The sequence below is a fragment of the Lutra lutra genome, chromosome 4 (genome assembly GCF_902655055.1).
Source record: "Lutra lutra chromosome 4, mLutLut1.2, whole genome shotgun sequence".
Taxonomy (NCBI): domain Eukaryota; kingdom Metazoa; phylum Chordata; class Mammalia; order Carnivora; family Mustelidae; genus Lutra; species Lutra lutra.
This window is the reverse complement of record NC_062281.1, coordinates 129,063,961-129,074,701: the sequence shown is the minus strand read 5'-3', so window position 1 is coordinate 129,074,701 and position 10,741 is coordinate 129,063,961.

Genomic DNA, 10,741 nt, shown 5'->3' with positions numbered 1-10,741 from the left:
GTCCTGGAGTAAGTCCCTCATCGGGCTTCTTGCTTGATGGGGAACCTGCTTCTCCCTCTGCCTGCTGCTCCTCCTGCTTGTGCTCACACACACACTCTCACTCTCTGACAAATAAATAAATAAAATCTTTAAAAAGAGGGAGAGAGCCCTGTTCTTTGCCACATATTTCCATCAAGGATACGAGTGATATTTATAAGTCCCTTTACATTCAGGAAACAACTATTACCTCATCTAGCCTCCAAAATGCATAACAGTTAGCCCATCTTGGAATTCTATTGTTTAAAAATTCACTAAATAATACTTTTTTAATAGGCAGCCATTTCTTGGTCCATTCCCTTATTAAACTCTGTCCCTTTTAGGCTAGAGACAGTGCTTGATTTTCTCTTGCAGGTATGAATCACTTGATGGAAAATCTATCCATCTACACACTGCTGCATTAAGAATTAATTTTAAGCCTTCAGAACCTACAAATAGTACCTTGACTTTTAGAGCCTAAAGTGAGCATAGGAGAGAACAGTACTTAATAGACCACGAGTTGGATTTACCATCTTAGTGCTCTGAGGAACCGTAGCTAACTGCCACATAGTACCATTTCTCTAAGTTAGCATTTCACTCCTTGCAAAATGTTTTTGACTGGAATCAACATGTGCAACAGAGAGAGAGAGAGAGAGAGAGAGAAAGCTATTACTGGTAGTAAAATAAATGCTCACTGCTTGAATGGTAATAATCAATAAATAATAAATATGCCTTCCATCAAATATGCACAAGGTAAATTAAACATACTCATTTTATTAAGAGAGAAATGAATACTTATCTTCTACAGAGATGGAATGAATGATGTGGAGTCTTCCCATCACGTGTACGATGTGGGTTAAACATAGTGTCAGGGGTGAGAAAATAGTCAGGAGGCCCATTTATGGTTGCCGTTTGCAGAGGTTCAGAGAAGTGGCCACTGGCTTCTGAGGAAAAGGATCCCATTACCAATATAAAAAATATAAAGTTTCTTTCCTGTCCACCAATGGTGCACAGGCGCTTTCTTTGTTTTAGGATATGTGTTATGTTTCTTTTGAAACTTTAATTACTGTCGACTGATCCTAAAACGAGCTGGGTTAACCTTTCCTTATGCTTTTGGAAAAGAAGAATGGACAACTGAAAAACACGCATGACTCCCAAAGACCATGAAAGCGAACACAGAGTTTGTGTAATCTGTGTGTTTTTAATACATGGCTGTAGCAGATCTGAGGGATATGGTTACCTAAAGAAAGAAGAAAAATCCTCTGAGCCATTTTATTATGTACATTTTAAATGTTTCTTGCATTCACATTAATATTAACTTTATGACCTACTCACATCGTGGTATAGTCATTGAAGAGGAAACCACGCACCCTCCCTTCCCTGGGTAAAGACTTGCTTTCTGATTTGCCCTCGCTCACATCTGTGCTTACTGAAGGAACAGATGCTCGGCTTCCAAGGGTTTGACTTTGGCCTTTTCCCTCCTATCAGTAGAGCAGAAAGAAAGGGGGTTCCCAAGTGATGGTGGCAGCTTTCTAATGGCTGGCCCGGGCTTTCACATTTAAAGTAAGCAGGTGGCATCAATGGACAGTCTAAGACTAACAAGATAAGGAGTGCAATTGATCTTTTTTATTAACCAGTGCCCCCAGGTTGGGTAAGGGGTGGGGGGAGGGAAGCCTGCTCCTCCCTCCTGAGTTCAATTACTCGGCTCAGTTCCAGAAACATCTTAAACCCGTTCATATTTTTGTCTGAGCTGATCCTCAAAGCGCAGGGACACCGACACAGATACCCCATGTCATCTAAATTCTTCTTCTCTGAGACTCCAAACCAGTAAATGCCTTTATAATTTGCATCTGACTCAAAGCAATATTTTACCGTACATTGAGAATGCATCTTTAATCCTACTGACATTCTTTCCATGTTGAATTGAACGGTGGGTTGTTTGTCTTCCTTCTAGGTCTCAGACAACTCAACTCTGAAACCACACAACTAGTTCTGAAGAGTATGGAGCCTACGTAGATTCATAAGGTAAATGATTAATTTCAAACTATGACACAATAGATTCAATTATAGTATGAAATCCAGCATTGTGTAAATGTGTTGTTTCTCATTCATCTCTTGGAGATTGGGTTGTGCTTTAGGTTGGCTCTCTACAGAGTCAGGCTCTGTACTGTGTGTCACTTAAAGGAGCTACATACCTTGAATTTTTATAAAAGTTTTTTTATGATCTTAGGGGGCACCTGCCCTGGGGTATGCCAGGACATTACAAATCACATAGTCAATTGGAAAGTCATGAGAGCCATTATTTTCATACAGGAAGCCAAAAGTATTGGGATGCATTCTGGTTTGAAGTAGTGGGGGTTATAAAATATCCTTTAAGACCACCTCTACCACAGGGGAAGTCAGACGAGGAAGTACGTGGTAAAGGAATTTATAGAGGATGGCCTCATATTTTGTTTCTCTAGATCAGTCATCATTTGCTTTCCTGCTTGTTAAATGATTGTTCATTTCTAGAAGGTATCGAATCTAGATGAAGGTACGCACAGGATCTTGATATCACCTACAGTGGAGTGGTGAGAAGCCTGGGCTTCAGAGCCAACCAAATTCAAATTGCGGTTCTACCATGTACTGGGCTATGATAACAGTGGGCTTCTATTTCTTAGTGCCACAGTGGGGGAAACCATAATACTCACTTCCAAGAGCTGTGGCACAGTATAAACAAATGAGTAGACACAAAACATTTGAAATATTGCCTAGCACCTAGTAAACACTAAATTTACTGATTAACGAAAGGGCTTTCATTCTACCTCCTCATTTCGTTTCAGCTTCTTAATTTTCCTGTCCAGAAACTTGGCGGTTGTGGGAATTACTAAGGGAAGCAACTCCAATTCGTTTCTTAGCAGCCTCTCTCCTAAAGGAGATATATTATACCTTTCATGTAAATGCCAGGAAGGGAAATAATTGGCATCCCATTGCCCTTTGAATGGGTCCCTGGCTAGCCCTAGGTGGTGTGACGTGTAAAGTGACCTGAAGGCAGGGTGCCTGTCAGCTCGCCAGCACCCAGCATGTGGAGTGGGAGAATCAATTAGAAGACTCATGGCCATTTCAGAAACACGCAAACATCAACTGGCATAGAGTTTCAGGAAGCAGAATAAAAAGGGATCTACAAAACAAAAAGCCTTTCAAAGGGATGGAGGCACCGTTCTTTCAAATCACAAACGGATGATTATGATCACCATTAGAGCTTAATGAGCCTATATATGGCTAATGACTTCATCTCTCCAGTAGATTTGCCAGTAGTCTGTGTTTCCACTAGCATCCATCCTTCTCTTCTAATAAACGTAACCATCCTGCTAGTTGGTCAGAACAAGTCATTGGATTTCTTCCTCCTCCATGAGCAAAGCATGTTTCTAAAATCTACCATCCCCCAGTTTCAGAACTGAAAGGAAACAGAACACAGAAAAGAAAATAAATAACATCAGTGTATGGTTTATGGAACCCTGGAGCACCTCGCTTCAGTTCGGGTCAGTAACTGCCCTCTGACCTGGTTTTCTCAGCTTCAAAATGCAACTGATCACTATCCTATTTCTGAAGATAACTTGGAAAATGCAATATGTGCAATTGATCTTTTAACACACATAGGGGAGATGGGTTTATTTAACATAATTATATATATTCTTACAAATGCCATCGATTATGGCTATATTTTTATTTAATAACCATAGAAAATGGTAATTATAAGTTTTAAACAAGTTATTTGCTGAACCACTTAGACTATTAATTTGAAAAAGAAGGAAGACCTAAACTGAAGTTAGAATCTTTTTTTAATTAACCATACTATTATAAAAGTTCACAGTGATACTTAGCGTTAAAGTCATTTAAATGGGCAATATTTGGCAAAGTAGAAATAACAAGGTATCTTTCAAAGGATAGTTATTAATAATAGGCAGTCTATTGGAAGAGAAAATTTCTTGTAAAAATAATAGAGACCATTCCGCATCATGATTTTTACTCATATATTGTATGAAGTTTTTTCATTTCTTATTTTCAAAATATATCCAGTAAATATAGCAGATCTCAATCTAGTCTTGAATAATGACCACACACAGATTACTGTCTTAACATAGTCTTGAAAAAGATCACATCACTATAATATTGAAAGTAAGGCAAGTAACAGTTATGGTGAAAGCAATAATATTAACTATTAAGACACTGCTTTAGTGTAACACTTCAGAAATTTAAATTGTTTTATCTTAAACTATTCCAGCATAATTTTGGGGGGTCTTTATGCTACAAATAAACGTTGATTGCTATGGTAATGTAAGAGACATGAGTGGATAATGTCTATTCCCTGTAACCAGCATTTCAGGTAAGTGTCATTGTGAAAAATACATGGCTGGGATAGCATTTTTGAGTTCTAGTCCCAAACCTTCTACTGAATTTCCCAAGTGATCTTGAACAATTAACAATGATCTAACAAAATTTTTTTATATAAAATTTGAAAAAATAAATAAAGGAGTTTCAAAAGTGAAGGCTGATTTTTTTTCCCAAGGATTTTATTTATTTATTTGACAGAGAGAGAGAGAGACAGCAAGAGAGGGAACACAAGCAGAGAGAGTGGGAGAAGGAAAAGCAGGCTTCTGGGTGAGCAGGGAGCCTGATGTGGGGCTCTATCCCAGGACCTTGTAATCATGACCTGAGCTGAAGGCAGCTGCTTAATGACTGAGCCACCCAGGCGCCCCTGAAGCTGATGTTTAAGAAAACTTTCAAGCAACAAAAATATTTAGTGAATTCCAACAGGCACCAAATCCACATTCTGTTCTCAGGCTTTCCTTCAACCTCTGCCCATTCCTCTTGCACCCGGATCCCATCATTTCAAGAATGAAAGGGTTAGTTTAAAATGAACCCTGTTCACATTCATTAGAAACCTTAAAATCACAAAAAGCACAAGCTAAATATATTGTTGTAGTCTCACTGGCTAGATGTTTAGAAACTGCTTTTTTAAAGTAATTTAACTAATTTTATTGAGGGTCTCTAACATCTCCTCAACTCTTCCACAAGGGAGTACAAAAAGAGTATAAAGTGTGATCATTGCTTTCTCCAGTTTATTTATAAAAGTAAAATCAACATATAAAAAATAAATATATCATCACAAAAAATATATGTGTGTGTTCATCCCAGTATTATAAATGATCAATTCTGTCGGAGTTCTGACGGAAGAGGTGGGATCCAAATGGGGATTATAATAATGAGTAGAGCTTGCAGATGTTGTTCTTCTCAGGACCAAATAACCAGTGGTCCTAGATTTACATTATCCAGGGTCTATATAATGAGCTACTTGACCCCTAAAAACAAGGCAAAGGAGTAGTCAGATGAAGGGGCTGATTAATTCACCATGAAAGCCAGGTAAAACCCAGCAAACAGGTCTTTCTTTCACTTATCCGTGCAGTGAAATCGAGAGTAGACATCCTACCAAAATTCCAAGCTTACCTGGACTATGAGACGTGCCCATCACATTGCAACTGCGAAGATCCATCTTGGGTAGAAAGAATTCCTTCCCCTCAGGAAGAACTACAGTTATTGTAGCTAAGTTCAAGTCTTTAAGACCTAAATGTTGGGCTTGGGCGTAAAGCTTACTGAGTAACCCCATCTATTCAAAATAAAAACCCGGGGACTCAGAGGCTCATCAAGCATAAACATTCTCTCCCTGAGGACTCATTCTCCTCAGCTGTCCCTGCTGGCCCATCAGCTGCTCTCTTTGGGTTTCTGACCAACCCCAAAAGGAACCGATTGAGAAAGAGAAAGCTAATACCATTATTGACATTCATAGAGAAAGACTGGAGAATACGGAAGATGAGTCCCTGAATTAGTTCTATGAATTAACCATTTGCCATCTAAGGAAAAAAATGAGAACATTTATATTAATAATCCAAAGCTTGGCTCACACAAAAGAAATTAAAATTAGATACTGTTCTTGAAACTCTAAGTTGCATTGTGTTGTGAGAGTAAACTGTGATTATGTTGATGGCAGTGATATTTATAGCTACTGTGGATTGAGTGTTTATTGCATATGTGGCATTCTGTTTATGCTTTAATTTATGTATATCTCATTTAATCCTCACAAATTTATATACAGGAAGAAGGTATTGTCCCTGCTTTAAAGATGAAGAAATGAGGCTCAAAAATTTAATTTGATCAGATTTAACAAGGAGCAAGTAGCAGAGTCAGGACTCGAACCCGTGTCTATCTGAAGTCAAAGGGCATGCTCTTTCCATTATGTGTACTACCTCTCAGACAGTGCTGCCTGTCTAATGATGCTTTTCTTATATACTCAGGTAGACCAGGAAGATGACTAAGTTGACAGTTTTATTGCATGTATGTACATTAACATCAACCAATACTTATTATTTAGTCCCATGAAGTCAATGAATGTTTCACAAGCAGATAGGCTACAGATTCAGAAAAATCAATGAGTATTTGACTAAGCAAGTGAATTATGAAGAGTAAAAGCATCATATGTGCTTTTTCTTGGAAGTAAAGGGAAAGCTAAGATGTTAATAAACCGGACCCAATGCTAATAACTTCGAGTCCCCCTACCCGAGTAGAAATCAATCTAACTCTAAGGTTGATTTTGCTCATTTCATAGGCTTATTTCCCAGTGGAGTACCTTAATTTTGACATTCAAAATACAGAGTTCTGTCATGGCTCTTTACTTTCAGATTCAAGGCCAGTTTACTTCTAATCTCTTCTCATTTATTATTCACTTTCATATAAAGCTCACTTTGTCTTGTTTTCACATTCCTCATGTTCTTACCCTGTTCTCACTGTCTGGAAGATCTTCCATTGATCTTACCTTTTCTTCTCGTGTCTCTTAAGTCTTTACTGGATTCAGCTTCCAGGATCGGTAGTTCTGATTTTGCCTAAAGCTTTCCCAACTAATTAGATATAAAACACTATAATCCTTCTATGGAAATCCTCTTTCCTCTATAGCCAAAGGCATTACCAGTGGTAAAATGCATTCATTTTGTATATAACAGTAATTTCAACCACTAGATTGTGCTTTCCATTGATCTATTTTTTTCTGGGTAGAGTAGAAGTGCTATTGTTGAAGATTTATAAATTTCAAAACATACAAGGAAGAAAATAAAAGTCATTGTTTGTGGCAACACCTCAAGAAAAACAGGTTAACATTTTGTTATATTTCTTTCCAGTTTTTTTTAACACATTTGTTTATACTTTATTTTTAAGATTTTATTTATTTATTGACAGACAGAGATCACAAGTAGGCAGAGAGACAGGCAGAGAGAGAGGAGGAAGCAGGCTCCCCGCTAAGCAGAGAGCCCAATGTGGGGCTCAATCCCAGGACCCTGAGATCATGACCCGAGCCGAAGGCAGAGGCTTAACCCACTGAGCCACCTAGGTGCCACTCATTTGGTTATATTTTAACTTTAATTCTCCCTGCCTTAATATATTTTTATCCTGCTTTGTTTCTCCTAAAATTAGAGCCTCTAGGATTTGGATTCATAAAAGCCAAGTGACCAGTCAGAGGTTTGACCCTTAATGCCTAGTGAAGCATTGATTCATAGAGGTCAAGAAGTAGTCCTAATTCCGAGCTTGTTTACAAAGATCAGATCTTATGTGAAACTCCTGGATAATTCTCTTTGCTTCCATTATGTGTTAACCTTCTGTTAATTAATTAACTCTTGTTTTATTGCACAGAAACTAGAAAAATATATTAATATTACATTATATAAGACATGGTATTATAGGGGTGCCTGGTGGCTCAAGGGTTAAGCCTCTGCCTTCAGCTTAGGTCATGATCTCAGGGTCCTGGGATTGAGCCCCGCATCGGGCTCTCTGCTCAGTGGGAACCTGCTTCCTCCTCTCTCTCTGCTTGCCTCTCTGCCTACTTGTGATCTCTGTCTGTCAAATAAATAAATAAAATCTTTAAAAAAAAAAAAAGACATGGTATTATAAAATAATACATTGGTTTTCTTGATTTCTAAATTAAAGATTTAAAAAACTATTTGTGTTCATCTAATGTTGTAAATGCTCTCTGTGGGTTTTATCTCCTGCCTGTAGGCCCATCTTAACTACATGGAAAATGAAATTTTCTTGTTCAGATATCTAGCCTTTTTATTACTTCAGCTCATTTTATCAAGAGTGATTCATCGGGTTTTTATCTGGTGAACAGACATTGTCTGAAAACTTAACTTTTTCCATGCAACTTACCTCATCAAGTTTTTGGGTTCAAGTTTTTATCCTTTAGACAGTTAGGAAGGACTTCGCCCTTACGTAATTGCTAAGCATCTCATTTCTTCCACCTATTAAAAATAATATTTGATTATTCTCCCAGGTGTAGACTCTTACCCAATTTGGGTTTTTTTGGTAATCAAATTTGTAAGGACACTAACCAACATTTCCCCCAAAAGCATTAAAATGTGACCTCAAGGGGATACAGCTTTTCAGTCTTAATGAATACCTTCCTCACAATTCCTCTGCTGTTATAAAGTGTATCCTTAGCAACTAGCATGAATTATACCATCATCAGCTAAACAAATGCCTTTCAAGGCGTCAAAACCTATCCCCAAGCTAACAGGACAAAGGTTATGAAGGCTAAAAGTTTCCATGGCTTGCAAAATCTTTTTGTTCCCAAAACTACTTCCATAAATATTACCTGTAAGCCCCTTGTCCTTGAGAATAGCATTTCTCACCCTTCCCCCACCCCTCACACCACCTAAAAGAGCTAAGAGGGACTATTCAACTTAAATCCTGAGTCTAAAAGTGTTGAGAAACAGCTAAGTATATTAATGGCTCTGTAGTGTAGATTCTACAGACAATAAAGTATCTTCCCCAAGATGACCCCATTGTCCCCATGGATGAGGTTGAGAACTGAACAGGGCTGGGTGCTGAGGTTTCCCAGGAAATGGGGGTTCAAGGGCACTATCATGAGTTGTCAGAATAATGAAGACACCACAATATTTTAATCTGCACACGTTCGACATCAGAGCAGATACTGCCCGCAAGAGGTCTGTGTTTTATTAAAATTTAAACTAATTCCCCTTGTTTTATGCTACTGAATGGTTCATTTGCTGTGGGACCCTCAGGGGGTAAAAGGGAGGGAAACAAATTAAGTCAAAACTGCAAAGACTTGTTAAGACTACACAAGATGTATCTAGCTCTCTTATTGTTACATGATATGTTGGGAGAAAAAAAAAATCAATCTGTGGGAAACCCACCCTGACTGATCAAGACAACCTTTGAAACCTGCAAAAAACACTGAGAAAACCATACGTAGTACACAATAGCACGAACAAATCGTTGTTTCACTTTCTGGAAATGGTGTTGGCGCTAGGATGGACGTGGATGAAAAAATTCCAAGAAAAGCAAAGACATCTCTCAGTAAATCAGTAAGTTTATTGGTTAATGAAGAGCCAGGCTTTGCTCTTTAAGACTTGATGCTCAGTGGCTATGAGCAGGTCTTTCCATAAGGGTTGCCACTGACGAGTGCTAATGAGGGATTCGTATGTGTGCCTGGGGAAAGAAGGAAATAGAAACATTTATGACTTTTACACCACCCAACATACACAAAAACACACCCTCACCTAATCCCTGTCTATAAAAGTTTATTTATGTAGTTGTAAATTGGAAAATCTCAAGCATAAATCTCTATATCTATTAAATATACAGTGGTTCAGTGTACTGGAGACAGGGCAGCCTTGCTTATTTGTGCTTTTTCTGTCAGCGATGACATGAGATCATAGGGAATCCATATCTCTAAAGCCGTAGAATAGCTCCCAGTCATTTGTGGCTTCATTAGCAACGTCGTGATGTCCCTTAAGGACAAAACACATAAATGTTCTCCTGTCACTTACAATTGTGTCAGGAGAAAACCAAAATGAACTTGCAAAGTCATGCACCAGCTCAATTTTGGAAGGAAAGAAAAATCTTCTTTGAAGGAAACGAAATCAATCCCCAGTTCAAATTAAATTTGGACTATTCTGTGAAGCTCCGATACGTAGCTCCAATAACAATCAGTACCTATGGACTTAAAATGCAGGCAAATAATGTTTCATTTAAAAGAAATTGAATGAGGGTTACTGACAGAGAAAGTTTTAAATGCTGTTTTAAATCGTTAAAGTTAAATCATGCCATTATTGGCTCAGTCGTGAACATCTCAATCCTCACTCCCTCTCCCCAAATGTTACTAGAAGCCCTTTGCCTGGTTGGGCTTGTGTTTTCATCTTATTAAAACCTTGTCATGCAAATGTATCATAAGTGTAGCCTGAAGACTTCTGTCTCATGCAAAATTTAGCTTGAATTCTACTGGCATGAGATACTTTGTTATGCACAAACCTTCTGTTTGGTTTGCTGACATTCTTCTTAGTCTGCTCTCATGGTGATTCATTATCTTGTGATATAGATTTCCAAGTATCATCTTTGTATTGATTTTATATCTTTAATAACCACTCCACAGAAGATGGCTCCACTGGTGTCATTGATCGCATCAAAAATTCAAGGCTTACAGAAATACTAGAGGGCTAATTGGTAGCAGAACATTTCAGACTTAATCTTAATGCAGTCTTAATCTTCTGCATTAAACCTACCTGAAGGTTTCCTTTTGGAGTCAACGAGGGGAAGTTTAGTGCTTCGTTGAAAAACACCTGGTAAGAGCCTGCCAGAACAGAGCCATAATAAATGGACTACAGACTTGGGAATGTCACTTCAC